The 25,051-nt window shown below is 42.5% G+C and overlaps 1 protein-coding gene and 1 long non-coding RNA gene across 2 annotated transcripts in view; one reads left to right on the forward strand and one right to left on the reverse strand.

Moving 5' to 3' along the window:
- Positions 1–25,051, reverse strand: part of GNA14 (G protein subunit alpha 14) — a 220,631-nt gene that overhangs the window by 68,278 nt on the left and 127,302 nt on the right. The gene's annotated exons all lie outside the window — the stretch shown is intronic.
- The window catches only part of LOC112608039, a 63,586-nt gene that overhangs the window by 34,763 nt on the left and 3,772 nt on the right, over positions 1–25,051 (forward strand). The window contains exons 2-3 of the long non-coding RNA XR_003115931.1: positions 19,482–19,583; positions 20,024–20,101. This is a non-coding gene — a long non-coding RNA (uncharacterized LOC112608039). The remainder of the gene's footprint in view (positions 1–19,481; positions 19,584–20,023; positions 20,102–25,051) is intronic.

Genomic DNA, 25,051 nt, shown 5'->3' on the forward strand with positions numbered 1-25,051 from the left:
AGAGGTGGAGAAAACAAAGAGCTAGATGTGATCTGCCTTCTGGCTCTTCCATTTGTGTAGAAGCTGATCTGGGCCTGAAGTGGACACTCCAGACATTGCATCTCTGGGGAGATGGTGACCACACTAGACCATCGTCAGATATCCTGTTTCCAGCTATAATTCCTCCAGATCCTAGCAATGTGACCACTCAGGACACAGCCTCGCAGACACCCTTGATTTACCTGTAAAACAAAGACACCACATCCCTGAGCTTCAGACCTAGCAGGGCTGAGACTGTGTGCCTTCCCTATGCCTCCTTGGCACCTTGAGCTGACCACTATTGGCACATTTCACAACTATGTAATAATTACTGAGTGATGCCTTCTCCACTTACCTCTGAACTTCCTGAGCATAGAGACCATGTTCCTCACATGTAATAGGTGTTCAATAAATACTGAATGAATTAAGCTGATGAAACAAACATATTTATGAGCTAACATATCTATATACATATGTACTTCATGACCTACAAAACCTACAAACAACTACCAGGTGTAATTCTCATTTGGCAACACAAATTAGCATAAATGACATTAGAAGCCAGTACCACCCCATCTTAGCATTAATGCTTGTATTGCTGCCTCTGGAAATGCTATTATAATAGTGACCGAGTCCTCAGCTTCTAAAGCTGAACTATCCAGGGTCAAATCCAGGCACTGCCATTTGTTTGTCACTGCAAATTAAACCTGTTTCTTAGTTTCTCATCTGTAAATTAACCCAAATGAAAACAAGCTGCACCGGGTGTGGTGGCTCACACCTGCAATCCCAGCACTTTGGGAGGCCGAGGCGGGTGGACCACTTGAGGTCGGGAGTTTGAAACCAGCCTGACCAATATGGAGAAACTCTACCTCTACTAAAAATACAAAATTAGCCAGGCGTGGTGGCGCATGCCTGTAATCCCAGCTACTCGGGAGGCTGAGGCAGGAGAATTGCTTGAACCCAGGAGGCAGAGGTTGTGGTGAGCCGAGATCGTGCCATTGCACTCCAGTCTAGGCAACAAGAGCGAAACTTGGTCTCAAAAAAAAAAAAAAAAAAAAGACAGAAAGAAAGAAAATAAGCCGCACCAGGGCAAGGATTTGGGTCTGTTTTATTCACTAATTTAACAACATGCTTTTAACAGGGCCAAGCCCATAGGAGCTACTCAATATACTATATAGTTAGTGACTGGATGGATGGCTCCTAAGAGCCATCTCCTAGGGTTATAGTAGGGATTGTGTGATTTAATGTGTATTCCAGTGCTCAACATGATGCCTGGCACACAGTGGGCACAGGACGCACTTAGACATCTTTAAAATAATGATTTTCATTAGTAGTTCATGGCTCTTGGGGGAATGCCATCCAATCAATCAGTCTTGATTTTGATCATCCAGCCCCCAGAGCTCCCCCTACTGAGGATGCCATGAGTTTGGCTTTGCCCACTGGGTGATGACCAGTTTCGGAGCCACTGATGGGCATCTCCAGCCCTCCTGGCTTTGCAGGGTACAGGTGTTTGGGTGATGCGATGAAAAACCTACACCCCAGGCAGTGGGTGTCTGCCCCTGTATTCCTGCATCTTCCCATTCTATAAAGGTTCCTGGGCATAAATGTATCCAGCTAAATCCACACACTGGTTAAGAAATGGTAACAGCTGTGAGGGAATTACATGGGTGGAATTTTCTGACACTTGGCCTGATATGTGGGGTGGGAAGCAAATGTCAAGCATGTTCCGGATTTGCGAGAACAATGGGCAAAATGCTACTACGTGGAGAATTCCACAAACATTAGAAACGTAAGATGTTATTAAGGAAAGGCTAAGTAATTTAGCCAGGTGGTTCCTCATAACCCTTTAGCCTTCACCTTTAAGCACCCCCTTCAAACCCCTGCTCTTTTAAGTAACATTTGTAATTCTTCTTGATCTCAAAAGCTCATTTCATTTTTCATCATTATGAAAGTTCACTGTAGAATTCTGGAAAATACCAGCAGAATGATTAACAAATATGGAAACTTTACTGCCACCAGATTCATCACTGTTGGTAAATCTCCTTTAGTACTTCATAATTTACAAATTGCTTCAAAAAAAAAAATTTGTGACCATATTGCAAAGAATTGAATATGGTACCTTTTCCATCTACATTGTGTACATCTTAGTATATTATTAAAAAGACTTCAACATTTTGATTTTTTAATCTACTGTAAAGTTAGGTATACATACAAAAAGGCCACAGAGCATATATAAACATTTAAAAGTAAGAATAGCCGGGCACAGTGGCTCATGCCTGTAATACCAGCATTTTGGGAGGCCGAGGTGGGTGGATTACCTGAGGCCAGGAGCTCAACACCAGCCTGGCCAACAGGGGAAACTTCCTCTCTATTAAAAATACAAAAATTAGCCAGGCATGGCGGCGTGTGCCTGTAGTCCCAGCTACTCAGGAGGCTGAGGCAGGAGAATCACTAGAACCTGGAAGGCGGAGGTTGCAGTGGGCTGAGATCATGCCACTGCACTCCAGTCTGGGTGACAGGGCAAGACTCTGTCTCAATAAATAAATAAATAAATAAGGATAAAAACAGTAAAATGAACACCCTGGAGTATGATTCTTTCTGAGGACTACATAGCATTTAAACACATGGGGATGTCATAATTTAGCCTTCCCCCGTTAAATATTTAGGATTTGGGATCTTGGTGCAAATCTCTGATAATTTCTTTTCTTTTCTTCTCTTTTTTGAAATGGAGTTTCACTCTTGTCACTCAGGCTGGAGTGCAATGGCATGATCTCAGCTCACTGCAACCTCCACCTCCTGGGTTCAAGCGATTCTCATGCCTCAGCCTCCCAAGTTAGCAAGGATTACAGGCATGCACCACCACTCCTGTCTAATTTTTTTATTTTTAGTAGATACAGGGTTTCACCATGGTGAACAGGCTGGTCTTGAACTTCTGACCTCAAGTGATCCACCTGCGTCGGCCTCCCAGAGTGCTGGGATCACAGCCGTGAGCCACGGCACCCAGCCAATAGGGTGAAATTTTGGGAGTGAACTTACCTAGGCAAAGAATATATAACTTTTTAAATTTTAACTCTGATGTAATTATAGATTCACATGAGGTTGTAAAAAATAGTACAGAGAGATCCTGTATAACATCTACCCAATTTCCTCCAATGGTAACATATTACCAAGCTATATTACAACATCACAACCAGGATATTGACACGAGTACAGTCAAGATATAGAACATGTCTGCCTTCACAGAATCCTTCCTATTGCTCCATAACCATAACCACTTCCCTCCCAGCCCCAGCCCCACTGAGTCTTTAACTCCTGGCAACCACTAATCTACTCTCCATTTCTGTAATTTTGCTGTTCCTAATATATACAATTGAAATCACATAGTATGTAACCTTGTGGGACTGGCTTTATTCACTCAGCATAAGTCTGCGAAGATTCATCCTGGTTGTTGCATGTGTCAATAGTTTATTCCCATTTATTGCTGAGTGGTAACAAAGGCATGGGGGTACCACTGTTAACCACTCACCTGTGAGAAAGATATTCAAAGTGTTCCCAGTTTTTGGCTATTACAAATAAAGTGGTTATAAACATTTGTGTACAGGATTTTGTGTGAATATAGTCTTCACTTCTCTGGGACAAATGTCCAGGAGTAGCTGGGTTGGATGGCAGTTGCACTGTTTTTTTTTTGTTTGTTTTTGTTTGTTGAGACGGAGTCTCACTCTGTCGCCCAGGCTGGAGTGCAGTGGTGCGATCTTGGCTCACTGCAAGCTCTGCCTCCTGGGTTCACGCCATTCTCCTGCCTCAGCCTCCCAAGTAGCTGGGACTACAGGCGCCTGCCACCACGCCTGGCTAATTCTTGTACTTTTAGTAGAGATGGGGTTTCACCATGTTGGCAAGGCTGGTTTCGAACTCCTGATCTCAAGTGATCCACCTGCCTCAGCCTCCCTAAGCACTGGGATTACAGGTGTGAGCCACCGCGTGCCCAGCTGCAATCTTAATGTAAGAAACTCCCAACTGTCTTCCAGAGTTACTGTACCATTTTACATTCCTGCCAGCAACATGAATGGCTTAGTTCCTCCATATTTCCCCCAGCATTTGGTGGTGTCATTATTTTTTATTTTAACCATTCTGATAGGTATAGATAATACCTCATTGTGATTTTAATTTGCATTTCCCTAATGGCTAATGATATTGAGCATCACTTCATGGATTTGCCATCTGTATATCTTCTTCACCAAAATGTTGCTTCATGTCTTTTGGCCATTTTCTAATTGGATCATTTGTGGATCATTTTTTTTAGAGTTGATTTTTTTTTTTAATTTTTAAAATAGTCTAAATCTAGTTCTTTGTTGGATATATGGCTTGGAAATATTTTCTCCCAGTTTGTAGCTTGTCTTTTCATCCTTTTAATATAATCTTACAGTTGATTTTTTGTTGTTGTTGTTCAGATTGGGTAATTTCTATTGTTCTGTCTTCCAGCTCACTGATTCTTTCTCTGTCTTTCTCCATTCAGTTGCTCAGTCAATCCATTGAGTATATTGTTTTGGTTATTATTTTTTTTAATTCTAAAATTTCCACTTTGTTCCTCTTTATATGGCTTGTTTCTTTGTTGAGACTTTCTATTTTTTCCTGTTTCTAACCTGTTAATTGCTCACTGAAACATTTTTATCATGGCAGCTTTAAAACATTTGTCAGACAATACTAACATCCCTGTCACCTTGTGATTGGCATATCTCGATTGTCCTTTTCATTCAATTTGAGATCTTCCTGATACTTGGTATAGTCACTTTCTATTAACTTGGATATTCTGAATACTATGAGACTGAATCTTATTCTGTTTTAGTGGTCTTACTCTGACCCTGCTCTGGCAGGGGAAGTCGGAGAGGGGAAGGGAGAGGAAGACAGGGGAGCCGCCTTGCTATACTGCAGGGGCTCCTCGATCCTGCTGGGTGAGGGCTGGGAGATCTGGTTCCCCCTGGCCTCCACTAAGACCTCCCTGCTAGGAGAGGTAGGACAGCCTCATTGCTGCTCCCCATGTGATCTCTCCCTGTGCCTTGGTTGGGGGTGGCCTTGTTAATGTTGGCCAGTGGTGAAAGTCCCGCCTCTCCACTAGGCCTCCTGTGAAAGCAACCCAGCAGGAGAGGGAGAGGTCTCTTGGTTCCTTCTTCGTGGGAATGCGAGTTCCAGCTTCCTCTGACACTGCCCGAGAAGGGGGGTTGGGTGAGAGTGGGAGGCTAGACTTCCCTCTGAGTCTTTGCTGGCATGGGTGTAGGTGGGCCCACAGTGTTTTTCTGTGGTGTTTGGCTACAGCAAGGTGGCTATTGCTTAAACCTTGCCTGACTTCTACCTTGTCCTTTCTTGGTGCTTCAGTCACAGGGAGCAGGCCTTTGTTGGAGCTTTTTTGTCTGCACCCTTTGCTGTTTCCAAGTTACTGGCATCTTCAGCTCCAAGTCTGGAATATATGAGGCAATAAGGAAACCCAGGCAACTCAACACCATGTCCTTTCCTTGGGTCCTAAGGTCCCTGTTCATCTTCCTTATTATTTCCACCCTTCAGAGTCTTCTTAGGTGTGTTTTAAATATAATGTCAAGGATTTTTAGTTGTAGTTGTTAGCAGGAAGAATTAGGAAAAGTATGTCTATGTTTCCAGAAACAGGGGTTCCCATATCGTTTTAATTCTCAAATAGAATATGACCTGTTCTGAACACCAGTCCTCATGGACGATCAACTGCGCCCACTGCGGGGCAGCGGTAATGAATATCAGTCTTTATGGGCTGATCCTCAAGGCGTTTTAAGGAGAGATAGGATGTAAAAGGTAAAGATCCTAGATGGGAGGCACCCAATAAATGCTTTCATAATGAACCAATGATGTGCAAATGCCAGTGATTTCAAAAACTTCAACTGAGCTTCCCATAGAAGTATGGAGGAACTTGTTAAATGAAAAATGACTTCAAAAACTATGTGATGTTCATTTCTCTCCCTCTCCAAACTTCCCATTCCTTTGCATGAATGTGAGCCCTGTGCTTGTACTGATTTCTAAAAATGCTCAAATGCTCTATGGAAATACAACTAATACCTGACTAAGTACACAAAGAAATTTACATCCAATTTCAGGATTTTTTTTTTTTTTTTTTTTTTTTTGAGACGAGTCTTGCTCTTGCTCTGTGGCCCGGGCTGGAGTGCAGTGGTGCAATCTCGGCTCACTGCAGCCTCCGCCTCTTGAGTTCAAGCCTCATCCTCCCAAATAGCTGGGATTACAGGTGCCCGCCACCATGCCCCGCTGATTTTTTTGTATTTTTATTAGAGATGGGGTTTCACTATGTATTTGCAGTAGAGACGGTGTTTTACCATGATAGCCAGGCTGGTTTTGAAGCCCTGACCTCAAGTAATCCACCCGCCTTGGCCTCCCAAAGTGCTAGGATTACAGACGTGAGCCACCATGCCTGACCCCAAATTTCAGGATTCTAATGAAGAAGGCAACAGATGGAATGTGTTTAAAAACAGGGAAGCAAAGTGGCCTCCAGTGAGACCCTATCACCTCTCAACTTAAGATGTCCCCAAATTACCTATTCCAACAGGCTTTATCACCTACTTTTGTTAAGTTTCCATCTGAGAAGTGAGAATTTAAATAACTCCCATCATAGCCAACTTAACCTATGAGTAATGGAAACAAATCGTTTTCACCAACTTCCATCAGAAATTCTTTTCAAGGGCCCTTATAAACACAATCTTTTTTTCTAAGCCTTAAATATTTGATCTCTTGCTTGTGACTATACAAACCAGTTCTTCATTTCACAAGACCTGCTCTCACAGGGAATGGGGCCGTCTACAGGGATTTAGCCTGCAGGGCAACCTCATCACACCACCCAGGACACTCTTCTGAAGGCCAAAAGCCAGAAATGTTTGAAGAGGAAAAAGCTCCTCAGAAGACTCATTAACATAACCCAGTTTTCAGCGTGTTCCTCACCAAAAGAAACGGCCTGAAAAAATATGATCTCCCTTTCTTAAAAAAAAAAAAAGAGAGAGAGAGAGAGAAACAAGTCCCCATTCATTCCAACTGGCTGCATCCTCTGTTGGGGAAGCCATGGACTTTGTTGAGCTATGGTTCTAGAAGTCTGCTGGTCGACTTTTTTTTTTTTTTTTCCTAGAGACAGAGTCTTGCTCTGTCGCCCAGGCTGGAGTACAGTGGCATGATCTCAGTTCACTGCAACCTCTGCCTCCCGGGTTCAAGTGATACTCCTGCCTCAGCCTCCTGAGTAACTGGGACTACAGGTGCATGCCACCACACCTGGCTAATTTTTGTATTTTTAGTAGAGACAGGGTTTCATCATGTTGGACAGGATGGTCTCAGAATCCTGATTTCATGATCCACCCGCCTCAGCCTCCCAAAGTGCTGGGATTACACGCATGTGAGCCACCGCATCTGGCCTCTAGTTGACTTTAAATTGTAATTCACTGCATCTTCCAAAGTTAAAAGTCCCTAATCATTTGTACTCTCCCTTGCCTGGGAGAATGTAGAATTAGAGATATGAATTTCAACTGGAGAACTGATGAATAAATAACCCATGTCTGCTTTTGCAGAGAGTAAGTCTGGCCAAGAATACAGTTTAGGGGACAGGCTAAATTTGAGAGCCTAAGTAGAAACAGCCTGGTGAATAAATAATATATATTTATAATACAGCACTTTTGAAGCATACGCTGAATAAGAAACTATTTTTAATGTCTGTACTTGTTATCTTTCAATTTCTTTAAATAAACTTGCAAAGGCTCTTTGAATAATAGCATGAATAATCAAATTATGAATTACCCCAAAGTCAAGCCAGCATTAGTTGCCTTTCTCCCTTCCCGGTTACACTTTGCACAGTGCTCCAGACTGGTGTTCACGGTGCTGTATTGTAAATTACTGGTCTATGTGGCTGACTCTTTCCTCCATTTCCCTGCAGACTGGAAGTCCTTAATGGCAGGATGAGTTATAATTCATTCTTGCTCTTGAGGACACAGCAGTGTCTGAACAAAACTCAGGAAATGAATAAATGCATGGGTGAATGAATGAACGAACTAAGCAGGAATAAATTAGCAGATTTTGAGTCGCATGCTGTTTGTTAAGTCAGAAATTTTCAGATATGACAAAGAAGGACATAAACCAAGATGTGATTTTCCAGCAGAGAGGAAGGACTACAGCTGGAGCAAGGCACCATCATTTCTGCCTTATTTTTATATAAAGCTTTGAAGTATGTGACTCTATATAAATGTGTGGGACAGCACCCTTCTTTTAATCAGGTAACAGATGCATGATAAATATATTTTCCCTTTTTTTGGTTGGCAGGGGGCCTTAGGTGAAAATAGGTTAGATCAGCACTATCTGATAGAAATATGACAGCCACTTATGAAATTTAAAACTTTTTAGAAGTCATTAAAAATGTAAAAAGAGGCTGGGTATGGTGGCTCATGCCTGTAAGCTCAGCACTTTGGAAGGCCGAGGTGGGAGGATCACTTGAGGCCAGGAGTTCAAGATTAGTCTGGACCACACAGCGAGACCCCATCTCCACAAAAAAATAATAATAAAAAATAAATGAATAAATAAAATTAGCCAGGCATGGTGGTGCATGCCTGTAGTCCCAGCTACTTGGGAGGCTGAGGTGGGAGGAGTGCTTGAGCTCAGGAGGTGGAGGCTGCAGTGGGTTATGATCACACCACTGCACTCCAGCTTAAGCAACAGAGTGAGACCCTGTCTCTTAAAAAAAAATGAGAAACTAATTTTAATCAACTATTTTAAGTCAATATATCCAAAACATTATCATTTCAACATGCAATCAATGTAAAAAAATTATTCATGAGTGGCCGGGTGCGGTGGCTCACACCTGTAATCCCAGCACTTTGGGAGACCAAGGTGGGCGGATCATGAGGTCAAGAGATCGAGACCATCCTGGCCAATGTGGTGAAACCCCATCTCTACTAAAAATACAAAATTAGCTGGGCATGGTGGCACACGTCTGTAGTCCCAGCTACTTGGGAGGCTGAAACGCTTGAACCCGGGAGGCGGAGGTTGCAGTGAGCCGAGATCACGCCACTACACTCCACCCTGGCAACAGGGCGAGATTCAGTCTTGAAAAAAAAAAAAAATTATTCATGGGATGTTTTATGTTATTTATACTAAGTCTTTGAAATCCAGTGTATATTTCATACTCACAGGACATCTTCATTCAAACCATCCACATTTCAAAGACTGAACAGCCAATATGGGGCTAGTCACTACCATACTGGACAGCAAAGAGTTAGAAAACAAATGAGTGTTCATTTGCAGCAACCACTTTTCATTTGGGTTTCTGGTACCATTACTTTCCTCCACCTATCCCAAGACTCTTAATCATTTATCCTCACATTATCAGAGTGGTTTGAGATATCTTGTTTCTTATAAGTCACTAGAAATCTTATTTGGAAGTGTATAGAATAAAAATTCTAAATGGAAAAAGAACATAGCAGATTTTATCCACATTTCCCAGTTGAAAGTAAGTTCAGATCCACAAGATACCTATAGTCACACAGCTAGTAAGTCTTCAGGCCACAACTACAGCCTAGGTTTTAGGACACTCATTTCAACATGCCTTTGCCTCCATCTCACCATCTCTCCTAGAAGTCAGAACATTTCAGAGCAGGAAAAAACTCAGCTAGTTTGGGAGTTAAGTAATGAAGAGAAAGAATCTCTTGCTTCAATATGCTTACCCAATTCCTACATAAAAGTTCAAATGGCTCATTGGGGTGAGGAAGAGGTCAGGTCTCAAAAGGAAGTTATTTCCCCAACTTGAAAGATAGTTGGTTCCCTTCCAAAGGCAGGAAATCCTTTTAAAAATCAATCAATCAATCCTCATTTTTAAGAACAAACATGTAGATCATGGATGCTGGATCCAATGCCATGGCTGAGAAAATGTCACCGTCAAAGCCAAGAACAGCAACTGAATCCCCCCGAGCGGCACAAATCTTATTGGAATTCATTTAAAAAAAAAAAAAAAAAAAAAAAAAAAAAACAGCTGTCTTTCCCTCTATTTTCACTGAGTCTAACCTCGTGTGCTATTTCTCAAGTAAACACACAAAGCATTACTCCAATAATCGGAAAAACAGATGTTTGTTTTTAGTGGCTCCTCTTTTCCTCATTTCTACCTCTTGTTCAGCTCACTCTTTTTTTCGAGATGTAGTCTTGTTCTGTTACCCAAGTGAAAGAGTCCAGTGGAGGGCAGTGGTGCAATCTTGGCTCACCGCAGTCTCCACCTCCTAAGCGATTCTCTTGCCTCAGCCTCCGGAGTAGCTGGGATTACAGGCGCTCACCACCACGCCCACCATCTCGCCCAGCTAAATTTTTATGTTTTCAGTAGAGAAAATGTTATCATATTGGTCAGGCTGGTCTCAAACTCCTGACCTCAGGTGATCCACCTGCCTCGGCCTCCCAAAGTGCTGGGATGACAGGCGTTAGCCACCACGCCGGCCTCAGCTCACTCTTATTAATGGGTTTAGTCATGTGAAAGTTTTCAATGTTGAAGAAGCTCTCTACTATTCTGCCTGCTTCCCTGCTCTCTCTTATTCTCTATCCTCCCCCTTTGTATTTCTTGTTTTAATTCTCTACTGTAGTCACTACTTCTACTATTGCTTTAATCCCACCCTTTCTACCCACTAAGAAAGAAAATACATCTAGAAAATGCATTTAGACCTACTAAGCATCAGAAGATGTAAATTTTGTTCCTTTCATTTTAAAAAATGATTTGTGGCATTGGTGTGATACATCACATGAGTTATTTAGTGAAGGACAGAACAAATGAGTAAGTATGTTGAGATGCTTGAGAACCAGAGCTGTCACGATGGAAGGAGAGAGAGAAATACAGACTGTGATGAGGTGGGGTGGAGAAAGGTGGTGTTGGATTAAAACTGGAGACGACTGATGAAAATGTCTGCATGCATTTGTATGCATGCATGTTTGTGTACATGTCTTGCTGGAAATCTTATTTCTGAACAACCACATGGGGCTAGTCACTACCGCAGCACGTGTGTATATGTGTGTGTGTGAGTGTATGTTTATGTTTCCCTAGCTCTGTTCACTGAAAGGGTGAGACGCATATAACCACCAAATACGTGGCAATGAGCTCCCCAAGCAACGGGATCTTGTTTCTGACTACAGTTCCCCTGGAGAAGGAACCAGGCCTCCTTGGAGAAATGGCTGTGTCCAAGACTGGGTCAGGGGAAATAAAAGTCGACCTTAAACATCTTGCACCAGAAAACAAGGATATACTGGGAGGATAAGGAGAGCTACAGACGTAGCTTTAAGGGGCTCCTATTGGCCAATTTCCAGCATCAAGGAGTATAATTTCTGGTAACATATTAAAATGAAAAGGAAGAATTGAGAACCTAGTGAGGGTATTTTTGTGGTAAAATATACCTAACATAAAGCTTAACACCATCCCTCTCCAGAACTTTTTCATCATTGCAAACCGAAACTCTGTACTCATTTGGCAAGAACTCCCTATTGGCCCCTCCTCACGCTCAGCCCCTGGCAACCACAATTCTACTTTCTGTCTCTATGAACTTAACTACTCTAGGTACCTCATGTAAGGGAAATCATATAATATTTGTCTTTTTCTGTCTGGCTTACATCACTGAGCATATTTTCAAGGTTCACTCGTGCTGTGGCATGTGTCAGAATTTCATTTCTTTTTGAGGCCAAATCATATTCCATTGCAAGTACATACCACATTTTGTTTACCCATTCATCCACTGACAGACATGTGGGTTGTTTACACCACTTGGCTATTGTGAATAATGCTGCTATGAACATGGGTATGCAAAAAGCTCTTTGAGACCCTGCTTCCAAATTATTTTGTGTTTACACCCAGAAGTGGTAATTCTATGTTTAATTTTTTGAGACCCAGTGAGTTTTTTAAAAAGAGGGAGAAGGAACACATTCTCTCCAGAAAATTACTAGATAAATGCTAAAAATCTGATCATTTTAAAAACTATTATATTGTACCCATTTATTTAATAGATCTTACTGGCAGGGATTACCAGTGGATGCTAATGGGTGGAGAACGGGATGTACACAGAGTGGTGAATGTCACCCTTCATATTACTTATTAATCATAAGACAAAGATTCTTGTACAGGTTGGTGACAAAGTAATGACAAAAACCACAATTACTTTGGTTTACTTTCCTCCACCTATCCCAGGACTCTTAATCACCAATGTAATGCAATGGCAAGATCTGGTGGAAACCACGTTATCCAAGTGACCAAAACTTAGCATCAGCAACAGTGGGACAAACTGGCAAAAAGTGCCTCTTAAAGTGTCTGGTGGGAAGGACACATCACCACATAGTAGTCTTTGTTTTTTAATAAGTTTTCTTGTGATAGAATTCACTTTCCATATTTACAATTTAAAGTGTACAATTCAATGATTTTTAGTATATTCACAGGGCTGTGCAACCACCAAAATAATTTTTAGAGCGTTTTCAATCATCCTCAGAAGAAACCATATATCCACTAGCAGTCAACCCTCATTTCCTTCCAACTGCCCCAGCTCTAGACACTCACCAATCTTCTTTTTGTCTATATTGATTTGCCTATTCTGGAAATTTCAGATCAATAGCACTATACAATATCTGGTCTTATGTGACTACCTTCTTTCATTTAACATAGGTTTTCAAGGTTCATGCATGTTCTAGCTTGTGTCAGCGTCTTTTATTTTCGAATAATGTTCCAGTACATGGACATTGCACACTTTATTATTTTTGAGACAGTCTTACTGTGTCACCCAGGCTGCAGTGCAGTGGTGCAATCTTGGCTCACTGCAACCTCCGCCTCCTGGGTTCAAGCGATTCTCCCACCTTAGCGACCCGAGTAGCTGGGATTATAGGCACCCACCACCATGCCCGGCTAATTTTTGTATTTTTTTAGTAGAGATGAGTTGCAATGAGGACTCTATTTCAATATTACGGAAGAAGCGTTAAACAGATGAGTCAGATGAGTCTGAACATCATGGGAATACCCCGTAGTCCTTCCTGCCAAAGCACGTTGCCCTCAGATGGGTTCTGCGGCTGTTAGGTTTGGTTCCCAGTCAATGGCCTCTGGCTGTCTCACCAAGGAGCAAGCCTCCACCCCTGACCCAACACGCCCCTGGGAGAAGTGATGGAATGCTCCCTTTGGCCCTTTTTATATCAGGCCCCTAGGATATAATTAGGAGGCAGCTCCCAGAGCAGATGTGTAGGGAGTTAGGCTGGAAAGTTTCCATGCAGAGAAAGGGGAGAGGAGGGAAGAGGCCGATTGCCTGGAGACATTTATGAGTCTAAGATGATTTGATAAGTGATGAAGCAGCCCAGCCCTTGGTGGGGGAGGAGAGATGCTCTCAGAACTAGCTAAGTGAGGGAGGCACCAGTTTCTCTCCATATTAGAGTTGCCCAGTTAGAGTTGGATTTCAAGCTCCTGGATTATAGGACACCATGCATTTTCTCATTGCAAAAAAAAAAAAAAAAAAGTTATTTTTTTAAATACAGAGGGGAGTAGAGGTTAAGAGAACCTTCCCAAAGTGACCATCATCTTATGAAATCCCAGAATATCCTTATTTTATTATTCTCCAATTCTAAGACAGCTCCTCCATCCCCCTTCTAGTTCAGAAACTAAAGATCACCTGGTCAAGTTCCTCTGGGTCACACAGCTAATTAGCCACAAAGGTACAATTTCACTTCCCACTTTGCTCCCTGGGACAGACCTTGCTGTTAGACTCCAAGAGTGTCCGTCAAAGGGTTCTTAAAGCTGCACAGAAAACAGGACAGCTCTGCTCCCTATGGGCCCCCTTCTTCAGCTTCCTGCAATTTCAAGGCTCTGGGGATGAGGCCTATTCCTCACTGAGTTGGAGAATGGGAAGCGTAACACACGTGTGTGTCCTGCAGAGATGGGAGAGACAATGTACGCATCCCCCTTCTTCCTCTTGTGTTTTTCCCATCTGAATGAAACCAAACTCATGAGCAAATCTGGGAGTCTGAACAGCTTGCAGGTGAAAAGAGTTGGAATCTGTAACATAATCCAGGCAGAATCCCAAGTGGGCACAGACCACACGCCCTCACAGTCCTCACTCATCAGAGGCCTGTCTTCTGGCCCTGCTCCCTCCTCCTCCACGTCTATCCCCATCTCCATGTCTGTCTCTGTCAACAAAACAGCCTATTCCTGCGGCCTCAGTGAGCTGCTGATGTGACTGATGCAATTCACATGGAGCCCTGGAGAAGCAATCAAAACGAACTTGGAACTTGTGTTTTAAGGGTCTGGTCAACCAGAAGGCCTCTAATTTGGCACAGAATGTTACAGATACTCCCCACAGGCACAAGGTAGACCCTCGACAACTGTTTGATGAATGAATAACCTCATGCCTGTGCTGCCGTGGGCTCCATATTGGCTGCCTCCTGGCCCTACCGTGGAGCCTCCCTCAAGGTCTCTCTCCAAGAAGGAAATGGCTCAAGGTGACAGAGCCCCCACTGTCTGCTCGGACCCCACTGTCCCCCTCACTTTGTCCAGTGTTTCTTTCCAACCACACAAATCCAGACCCAGAAACACAGGCATGTACACAAAAATATTTCCAGAACACAAACATGGCATTTTTTAAACAAAAATCTGTAATAACATAAATTACACACTCCACAGCCCCAGGATAACTTCATGTGGATTTGAAGTCAGTGTTAAAGGGATTAGAGGAGTTTTAGTCACTCTTCTCAGAGTTACTACTCATATGTTAATTTTAAACTGCTAATATTTATTTTTAATTAAAATGTAGCATTTGGGTTTTTTAATGTTTATTTTTTAATAAAGAGAAGTAAAAAGAAGAAAACTAAGATGACTTATCTCTGCAGAGATAATCTTATTCTGTAGAGATAATCTCTATCCACATTTTAAAAAGTAAATTGAATATAACAGAAAAATTAACAGGGAAATTATCTTTTCCCACTCCATTCAAACGTAATCATTTTTACAGTTTCTTATTTCTTGAAAAAGTAACATATCTGTAACTATTTATGTATTCTTTATCAAAGGTATCTCATATACACAAAGGGATATTCATAAACACACAAACTTCTTTCTATACCTCACTTCTCTCATGCCTGTTATATATTGATAATCTTTTTATATCAATAAACATAGCTTTACCTCATTGTTTTTAAAAATTTAAGCATTTGAACAAACCCCTGCTAAAAGGCATCCCATTTAGACCACTCTCAGAATATACTATCCAGGTTTTATTTGATTTTTACTGGCACTGGTTTGAAGGTCACTGTCATGCTTTGATTGTTTCAATTAGCAAAATAAATTTGAAATAATCTCTGGCTTGTTTACTTCTCTTCAAGGAAAATAAAAAAATATTTTCTATGCAACTATTTCAAATCCAGTCAACAGAAGGTTCTTCAATCCTCAAACTTCATCCAGTGAAAGCACCAATCCTGATATATCTCTGGTTTCTTTGATGGCATGACCCCTTGTGTAAATATTGATAGAGATTATACTGACAGTTGTGTAGGCCAGCTAGATCCTAGCCAGGGAGAAAGGAATTTATGAAAGGCCAGGAGTAGAGAATTCAAGACAGAGAATCCCCCAATCTCCTCATTTAGTACTTTCATAATCGGATCATTAAATGATACCCTAACACTCTACAAGGCCTTGAATCACCCATCAAGAGGCATACAGAATAATAGTTAGTAGCTCTGCCTGGGACATCAGGCCTCCTGGGCTCAGTTTCCCACTCTGACATGTGCTACTTGCATGATCTTGGGAAAGTTATTTACCTCCACAAACCTTAGTGCCTGTATCTCTAAAGTCGGGGCAAGTAATAGTACCTACATTAAAGATAAAATGATATATTTCCAATAAAGACTGGCATAGAGTGCCTGGCATGGATTCACACTCATTTTAGTGCCCAGGAGTATACACAGTCCCTGCCCTTAGGGAGCTCACGAAGTACTGGAAGAGACAACTGTGATGGGTCTATGACACAGCGGACACACTCAATAATTCCGTGAGGAGGCACAGCAATTGCATGACAGTCCCGGCCTCTGCCCCTTCCTCTCTTTCATACCACTCTTCCATGTCATTAGAGGACTGCCCTGCTGGGTGAGGCCTGAGTCTTCCCGAACACATGGCGACCTTATAGCTAAGTCTACCACATTCTGGGTTCAGGACTGGAAAGTCCTCAATCCAGTTATGAGCCATGCTCTCTATACTTTAGCATTAACCACAATACATTTTGGTCACCTTATGCTTTGCTTTTTGGTCTTATCCTCAATTTCTTTAAAACTTGGTTGATGAAAAGGGTATTATCTATTGAATATCTCTCCTAGTTCATAAGCAAACCATTGTTCCCTTCAGCGCTGTTTTTTTTTTTTTTTTTTTTTTTTTGGCTCTCAGGGATTCTAAAACAGCTGTCTGGTGACTCTGCTTGAGAAGTCATCGTCAAACTTAACTTTCCCTGGAAGGGTACATTTGCAGCTCGACAAACACATCCCAAGGGCTAAGCATGGCCAATCCCAAGCTTCCCAAACTAGATTTAGGGCCCCATGCAAGGCTTTTTGGTTATCTTGCAACTCAGAAGCAGTATTTCTAATGGCCAAATATTTCTTTGGAAAAAGACAAATATGGCCATGTGGACCCCTGTTGCTTTTTGCCCAATACCACAGACCCAAAGTCAAGGAGGCAAAAATCTATCCCATGGGAGAACAGCTGAGCATGTCCTCTGAGGTTGCGGATACTATGGATACATTTGAGTTGATAATATTGTCTTCACACAGGGTTTTAATGTCATTGACTTCACGTTTATTTAGCCCGAAGGGATGCAGAGGTGAACCCGACATGATTCCATTTGGTCTGAAGTGGAAGAGATGCACAAATTAAGAATTATAATGTAATACGAAGGATGCTGGGCATTACAGGTACACTGGAAAGAGTATCTAACCCAAGGGAGGGTGGGCGGAAAAAGAAGGTGTCAAAGAAAGTCTTCTGTGATTATCAGATATCTTATTTAAGACCAATACATGAAGTTAGCTATTTATGAGTGCAAAGGAAATCAGTTTCAGGTCGTTCCGGGAGATGGAGAACATGAGATGACAGTGAGGCCCGCGAGAAGCAGGAAACCACAATCCAATAGGGAGAGGAAATGAGGCTAGACACTGTGAAAGGTTCAAGAAAAGCCAGAATGTGGCCTTAAGGTCACCGGCATGGGCTCATAAAAAAATCACATTCCTTTGCCCCAGGAATGGGTTCTTCAGTAGGTAGGCTTTTGGCAAACTGGCCTGCACCCATGTCAGGCACTGTGCTACAAAGGTGGGGAAAAGTAGGCATAGACCTTGGCCTTCATGCATTTTCCATTCTAGTGGAGGACAAGAAAGACTTGGGCGGGCAAAGAGAAAAACAAAGTAGAGAGAGGAGCATGTGGAAAAGTCCTGGGCTTGAAGGAGCATTGTGAATACAGGGACCAAAAGAAAGGAGGTCACTGTGGTTGAAGCTGAATGAGCATATGGCAGAGCCAGGCAGATGCTGCTGCCCAAAACCACAATGCTTGCAAAAATAATAAAAGAGAGCCTGTTGATCTGCTATTGGGTTCCTCGCCCTTAAAATGCCAAAACTATGATGTAATAACTTGAGATTTCTAATGGTGTTCATCTGGAATTCAAAAGGTATTTGTTTGTTTGTTTATACATTGCCTTTGTCTGAGAGCTGGAGGAAATGGACATGAATAAAGCATTGCTCTTGAGGAATTCAAGAGTGAGCTGGTGCCAGTTTCTGTGGTTCACGTCAGTAATCCCAACACTTTGAAAGGCCAAGGTAGGAGGATCACTTGTGTCTAGGAGTTCAAGACCAGCCTGGGAAACATAGTGAGACCCCATCTTTGCAAAAAAAATAAAAAATTAGCCAGGCATGGTTGTTTGCACCTGCAGTCCCAGTTAGGAGGCTGAAGTGGGAGGACGGCTTAAGCCTGGGAGGTCGAGGCTGCAGTGAGCCATGATCATGCCACGGCACTCAACCTGGGCAATACAGCAAGACCTTGTACCAAAAAAAAAAAAAAAAAAAGCTAGAAGACACAGACATGTAACAGAGTTTCACACTATGGGGAGAGATGGGCACTGACAGGGGCAGGTGGTATATGACCTGCAAGCAGAGAGAGTCACTGAAGACTTAGAGGTCTCCAGGAAACCTTTACTCAAGGATCTCCTCTTCAAGGCAATGGACCATTAAATCCTTGAAGCTCTGTAATACCAGACTAGTTGCCCATTTTATTTCGTCTTGGGCCCAATCTTTAGAAAGCACTCTTAGCTTGCGCTATTCATTACATTCATATAACATAGATTTGTTAAACGTCTGCTATTGCTATGGGTTAGGTCTCTTTGTCTAAGTTTCCTAGGTGAAAATTATTATTTAGCATTATCAGCCATTCACCATTCACATCAACCTTTAGTGGCAGAGATACCACCCACTAGGAGGCAGGGAAGCAAAACTGTCATAGATGGATTTTGCTTATGGCGTTCATAATCCAAGTAACACAGGTCAGCCGGGTACGGTGAATCACGCCTGTAATCCCAGCACTTTGGGAGGCCAAGGCAGCCGATCACTTGAGGCCAGGAGTTCGAGACCAGCCTGGCCAACATGGTGAAACCCGTCTCTACTAAAAATACAAAAATTAGCCGGGTGTGGTGGTGTGCGCCTGTAGTCCTGGCTACTCCGGAAGCTGAGGTGACAGAATCACTTGAATCTAGGAGGCGGAGGTCGCAGTTAGCTGAGATGGCACCACTGCACTCCAGCCTGGGTGACAAAGTGAGACCCCATTGGGGGTGGGGAATGGTAGGGGGGCAGGGGGAAGTAACACAGGTCTTGACCTGGCATGGGGGTTAGGAAGGACATCAAGTTACACTTTTGTGGACAGTGACAAGAGTAATCTCTGCCCAAATATAGAAAATAAAAACAAACCATTCTCACGACATTAATGACAACCTGTCTCTTAAAGATGGCAAAGTGAGGATCATGGTTGAAAAGAACAGGCTCTTGATTTCCCTTAACACAGAGCCCACGGTTGGGTGGACTCAGACGTGTGAACAGCCAGAGACAGCCAAGTGCCTGGTGCAGTTTGGACCTTTCTCTGCTAGTGAGAGAGTAGAGGAATCACAGAAATGGCACGTTGGTTAGGGAAAATTTCCCCCCAATCCTTTAACCCTCTCATCGCCAAATTTAACAGAAATCAAGCAACCTGAAAAATATCATGGGAATTCTTCATCTTCCTGCCCTTCTGACCTGAGCTCTCTGTGAGGACTTTCCTATCCATAGGTGCTTGTTCTTGTGGTGTGGAGCGGGGTGCAGATGTGGATGCCCATGTCCACAGGCAGGGGCCACTCATTCATTCATTCATTCAAAAATAGGAAGTGAGGGGCCACCCATTAATTCATTGTTTCAAAAATAGGTATAAAGAGCCGAAAAAGAGGTATCATCAACAGGAAGAGGGTGAGGATGCACCTGTAAGCCACACACATTGGACAACACAGGTTCTTCACTGCAAGTCTGTGTATGTGTACTTCTAGTGCTTATCCTGGTACTTTTTTTTTTTTAGACAGGGTATCACTCTGTCACCCAGGCCAGAGTGCAGTGGTGTAATCACGGTTCACTGCAGCCGCGACCTCCCAAGGCTCAGGTGATTCTCCCACCTCAGCCTCTTGAGTAGCTGGGACTACAGATGCATACCACACTCGGATAATTTTTGTATTTTTTTGTAGAAACAGGGTATTGCCATGTTGCCCAGGCTGGTCTTGAACTCTTGGGCTCAAGCAATCCACCTGCCTCAGCCTCCCAAAGCATTAGGATTACAAGTGTGAGCCACCATGCCTGGCCATATCCTCGTACTTTTTAAATATGTCTGAAAAGAACTCTTGTATTATATGAAGTAAAACAGCTTGTATTGACATATTATATATAACATTGTACTTAATGCCGTGTCTTATTAACTAGGAAGCCCAATCAAAAAAGCTTTGGTGAAAAAGGTAGCCTGTTCAGGACACAGCAGAATGTGATTTTTTGCTTCTAAAGGTAGGTTACTCACACATTTAAATTTTGTAATGTCACCAGGAGCCAACATAGCCTTCCAGGGAGGAAGGGAATAAAAACACGGAGACTTTTGGGGAGCTGCCCAAAACTGTTGAGGATAAAAATGACAGGGCAGGAATTTCACTTCAGGCTGGCTGTTGTCCCCTTCTAGCACACCAAGAGCTAACCTGGCCTTCAGAAAGAAGACTTCCTCATTTGGAGTAATTCCTAACATTGTGGAGAGCTCCAGTCATCAGGGACTCCAAATAATGACCATCATGGTGATAAAACCCAAAAGCAAAGGCAAATCTCTACATAACCTACCTGGGAAGACATTCTATATCAACACAAAGCAGAGATACAGTGGGCAGGATCACACCCACTGGGATACGGTGAGGTGGCTCACACCTGTAATCTCAAAACTTTGGGACGCCAAGGCGGGTGGATCACCTGAGGTCAGAAGTTTGAGAGCAGCCTGGCCAACATGGTGAAACCTTATCTCTACTAAAAATACAAAAATTAGCTGGGCGTGGTGGCGGGCGCCTATATTCCCAGCATTCAGGAGGCTGAGGTAGTAGAATCACTTGAACCTGGGAGGCGGAGGTTGCAGTGAGCTGAGATTGTGCCACTGCACTCCAGCCTGGGTGACACAGCAAGACTGTCTCAAAAAAAGAAAAAAATAAATAAAACAAAACCAAAGCCAAAAACCTTTTAACAATCTGTTTCTATCGGATTAGTGCATGCATTCTGTTTGAAACTCATGTCATTTTCCCTACTACCAGTTCAGAGCCTTGGGGAGAACTGGGGGCCACCACTACTCAATCATAATGGTCTCCCACATGCCATCTTTCAACCACTTCTACTGCCTTCAGGATAAAAGGAAGGCAGGTAACTTAGAGGCACTCAAAATACACGTAGAGTTATTCCTGTCGTCTTCAACCTTTTTACAATTAACCACAACTTAACTATGCAAATGACTAGAACACTAGTGGTGTTTTCTTAAAAGAAAATTTAGAAACGTCATCTTCTTATCCTTAATGAATTGTATACCCACACACAGAGGCAAATAACTTCCTAACCAGGTCATATAAATGGCCAAGTTACATAAACCAGCCCATATCTTTACTTCTAATTACAGATAGATAGAAAGTATCATTAAAAAAAAAAAAGTGCCATTATTTTAAAATTTGATTTAGGGAAAATACAAAGTTAAATGTGAAAGGTATTTTACATCAGTTTTAGCTCATCTTAAATTAAACCCGGCAGTGTTTTGGTGTCAGAAATCAAGGTTAAGCACACAAGATACAATGTCACAAAGCTCCCTGAAAACACTGTAGCTGCTAAAAAGAAGCACCAGTTAAAAAAGCAAACTGTCTTAGCTTCTAATGAATATGCTTTTTACTCTAAAGGCAGGTTTACTGATAAAACAAAAACAGAGGCCGGGCGAGGTGGCTCACACCTGTAATCTCAAAACTTTGGGAGGCCAAGGGGGTGGATCACCTGAGGTCAGAAGTTCGAAAGCAGCCTGGCCAACATGGTGAAACCTTATCTCTACTAAAAATACAAAAATTAGCTGGGCGTGGTGGCGGGCACCTGTATTCTCAGCTATTCGGGAGGCTGAGGCAGTAGAATCACTTGAACCTGGGAGGCGGAGGTTGCAGTGAGCTGAGATTGCGCCACTGCACTCCAGCCTGGGTGACACAGCACGACTCTGTCTCAAAAAAAGAAAAAAAAAAAAAAAATTAAAACAAAACCAAAGCCAAAAACCTTTTAACAATTTGTTTCTATCAGATTAGTTCATGTATTTTGTTTGAAACACATGTCCCCTTCCCTACCACCAACTTTTTTTTAAAAAAGCTTTTAAACAAAGTTAAATAATTCGTGTTCTCACTTATAAGTGGGAGCTAAATAATGTGTATACATGGACACAGAGTATGAAAGAATAGACACTGGAGACTAGGAAGGGTGGGAGGTGGTGAGGGAGGAGAAATTACTTAATGGGTACAATGTAGACTACTTGGTGATGGTCACACTAAAAGCCCAGACCAGGCGTGGTAACTCACGCCTGTAATCCCAGCACTTTGGGAGGCCGAGGCGGGTGAATCACCTGAGATCAAGAGTTCCAGATCAGCCTGGCCAACATGGCGAAACCCCATCTCTACTAAAAATACAAAAATTAGCCGGGCGTGGTGGTGGGTGCCTGTAATCCCAGCTACTTGGGAGACTGAGGCAGGAGAATCACTTGAACCCGGAGGTGGAGGTTCTAGTGAGCTGAGATGGTGCCACTATGCTTCAGCCTGGGCAACAGAGTGAGATTCCATCTCAAAAAAATAAAAATAAAAAAATGAAAGCCCAGACTTCACCACTATGCGACACAGCCATGCAATAAAACTGCATTTTTACCCCTCAAATTTAATTTTTTTTTAAACTTTTAATACAGAGGGGATGCTTTCTAGAATATTTTGCTTAGGATACTGTTGCAGAGCTTATTAACCAGTTAATAAGCAAATCTGCTCCTAAATTCACCAATACCAGATGAACACCCGAATCCCTTGGCAGGACTCCGAAACAACCCCGGGAGGGGAATTTACCTCTTGGTACATGTTTGAGGCATTCATTGATCGGTGAAGTAACTGGATGTTCAGAAAAGGCACTTCTGAAAGGAGAACAGCACAGACACACCTCTGTTGCCTTTTTACCGCCAAAGAACTGGGGCACAGCTCTGCTGTGGGAAAGCACATTCTGAAGAATTTTGGATCTATGAGCATGTTCCTAGCATCACTGATAACGATTCTAACATTCACAAAAGGTGTGAATTATGAGAGTGTTTCACATGTTCCCCTTTATATTTTAGGAGAGCAATATAAAGTTGAATGCTATTTTTATTCATTCATTCATTCATTCATTCATTCATTCATTCGAGATGGAGTCTTGCTCTGTTGCCTAGACTGGAGTGCAATGGTGCCATCTTGGCTTACTGCAACCTCCACCTCCTGGGTTCAAGCGATTCTCCTGCCTCAGCCTCCTGTGCTTGCAATTTAAAAGACTCAGAAAAATATTTCATATGTGTTGAATGGATGCATAAGTGTTCAAACAGAATGATAGCCTCACTAGTTTCCGGATTGTTTGTAACTTTGCAGGATCTCCCTTTTTCATTAGGTTTTAAAGGCATTTCTTTGGATGTGGTAGGTTCATACTCAGTTTTGAGGTAGGGGAAGAATTTATTAACATTTCAATGGTCAAATCAATGTTATTACTCATCACTGGCTCCCAAACTTCCCCTTATCCCAGTTCAGGCTTAAAGGGGCGTGGGTGGTTTAACTGTGATGGCAATCAAGAAGAAAGTTCAGCTTCTTTCCATCTTATTCTTTCCCATTTTCCACACTCTTATATTTCAAGCTCTGATTACAGCCGTTTTCACACTAAAGCAAGCATTGATTAATCAGAAAACTGTTGGGATAAATGGAGAAGCTCCTGCCTAGAGTTTTGGTGGAGAATTTGTTGTTTGTTGGTGGTGGTGTGACAACAGGTAGAGCTCAACGGAATACATGGTAAGGAGAAAAATGGACCATGTGATTTTTAACGCCCACTAGGACGTGGGAAGCACGGCCTGAGTTTAACATTCGCCAGAGAACCAGCCAACCCTGGGCTACGGCCAAAGTTGGAACATCGGCCTCTGTGTTCCCAGAGGTTCATGGAGAATCTGAATTTTTCAAATTGGATGAGGAAGTGGGATAGAAAAATATATTTAAACAGATGTTTTAAAAAGTACAACATAAAAGGCTCTTAAAATACTCCCAGCCCCGAGAAACTCTCCAATAAAAAAGTGACAGAAATTGACCATTTTCACTGAACTCTGCCTGATTTCCTCACATGTGTCTTTAAGAAATTCTCCTGGAAATTCAGCCTTCCACTTTCTGAGAATGGAAAGTAAATCTGGAAGAGTTATTTATGCATAGATGTGAGATTTTATCAAAGGGCTTTCTGGTGTTAGAAATATACTCTCCCATGATCCCGCCCCCAAAATACCACATTTGATTGCTTAAATGTGAAGTTAGATATTTGATGCTTATGTTTTTTACTTGATGAATTATCTCAGTAAATCAAAATATGTATTAATGATTAGTAAAAATACAAACTATTTAATTTCCTAATATAATGTCTTTATTTACTCACAAGCAAAATCATATGGTATATATATATTTTTGAGATGGAGTCTCACTCTGTCACCCAGGCTGGGGTGCAATGGCGTGATCTCAGCTCACTGCAACCACCGTCTCCCGGGTTCAAGCGATTCTCCTGCCTCAGCCTGCAGAGTAGCTGAGACTACAGGCATGTGCCACCACGCCTGGCTAATTTTTATATGTTTTTTAGTAGAGACAGGGTTTCACCATGTTGGCCAGGCTGGTCTTGAACTCCTGACCTCAGGCAATCTGCCTGCCTCGGCCCCCAAAGTGCTGGGATTACAGGCATGGCCCATACGGTATTTTTATTATAAACAAAACCTACACCTTCAACCTGTTATTAACACAATCTGCATCTCTGATTGCCTTATCCATCAAAAGGAAATTACGCTTTCTAGGTAGCAACAGTAGGAGAAGGAAGGCGAGAAGGAGCCACTGGTGTGATTTTGAGAGAATGAGGTGCAGCTTCTTCCTCTGCCCCCGTCCACATCTCAGAGCTGGAGCTCTGGGCATGAGGCTGTGCTCTGTCCCTGAAAGACTCAAAGGAAACAAACAGCATTTGCTTTTGGGTGGAGATTAATTAGGTCATTCCATGGAAAAGACTGCCAGAAATCTCCCTCCCTGCTGTGGAAAGGTTGACAGGAAAGCAGAATCCAAATTGAACCCCTTCAAATTATGTCAAGACACATATTTATCAGTGGTTCTCGACCCTGGCTGCTCAATCAGAATCACCTGGGAGGGACCTACAACTCAATCCACATGCTCAGGC

This window comes from Theropithecus gelada, chromosome 15, assembly GCF_003255815.1.
Source record: "Theropithecus gelada isolate Dixy chromosome 15, Tgel_1.0, whole genome shotgun sequence".
NCBI classification, from domain to species: domain Eukaryota; kingdom Metazoa; phylum Chordata; class Mammalia; order Primates; family Cercopithecidae; genus Theropithecus; species Theropithecus gelada.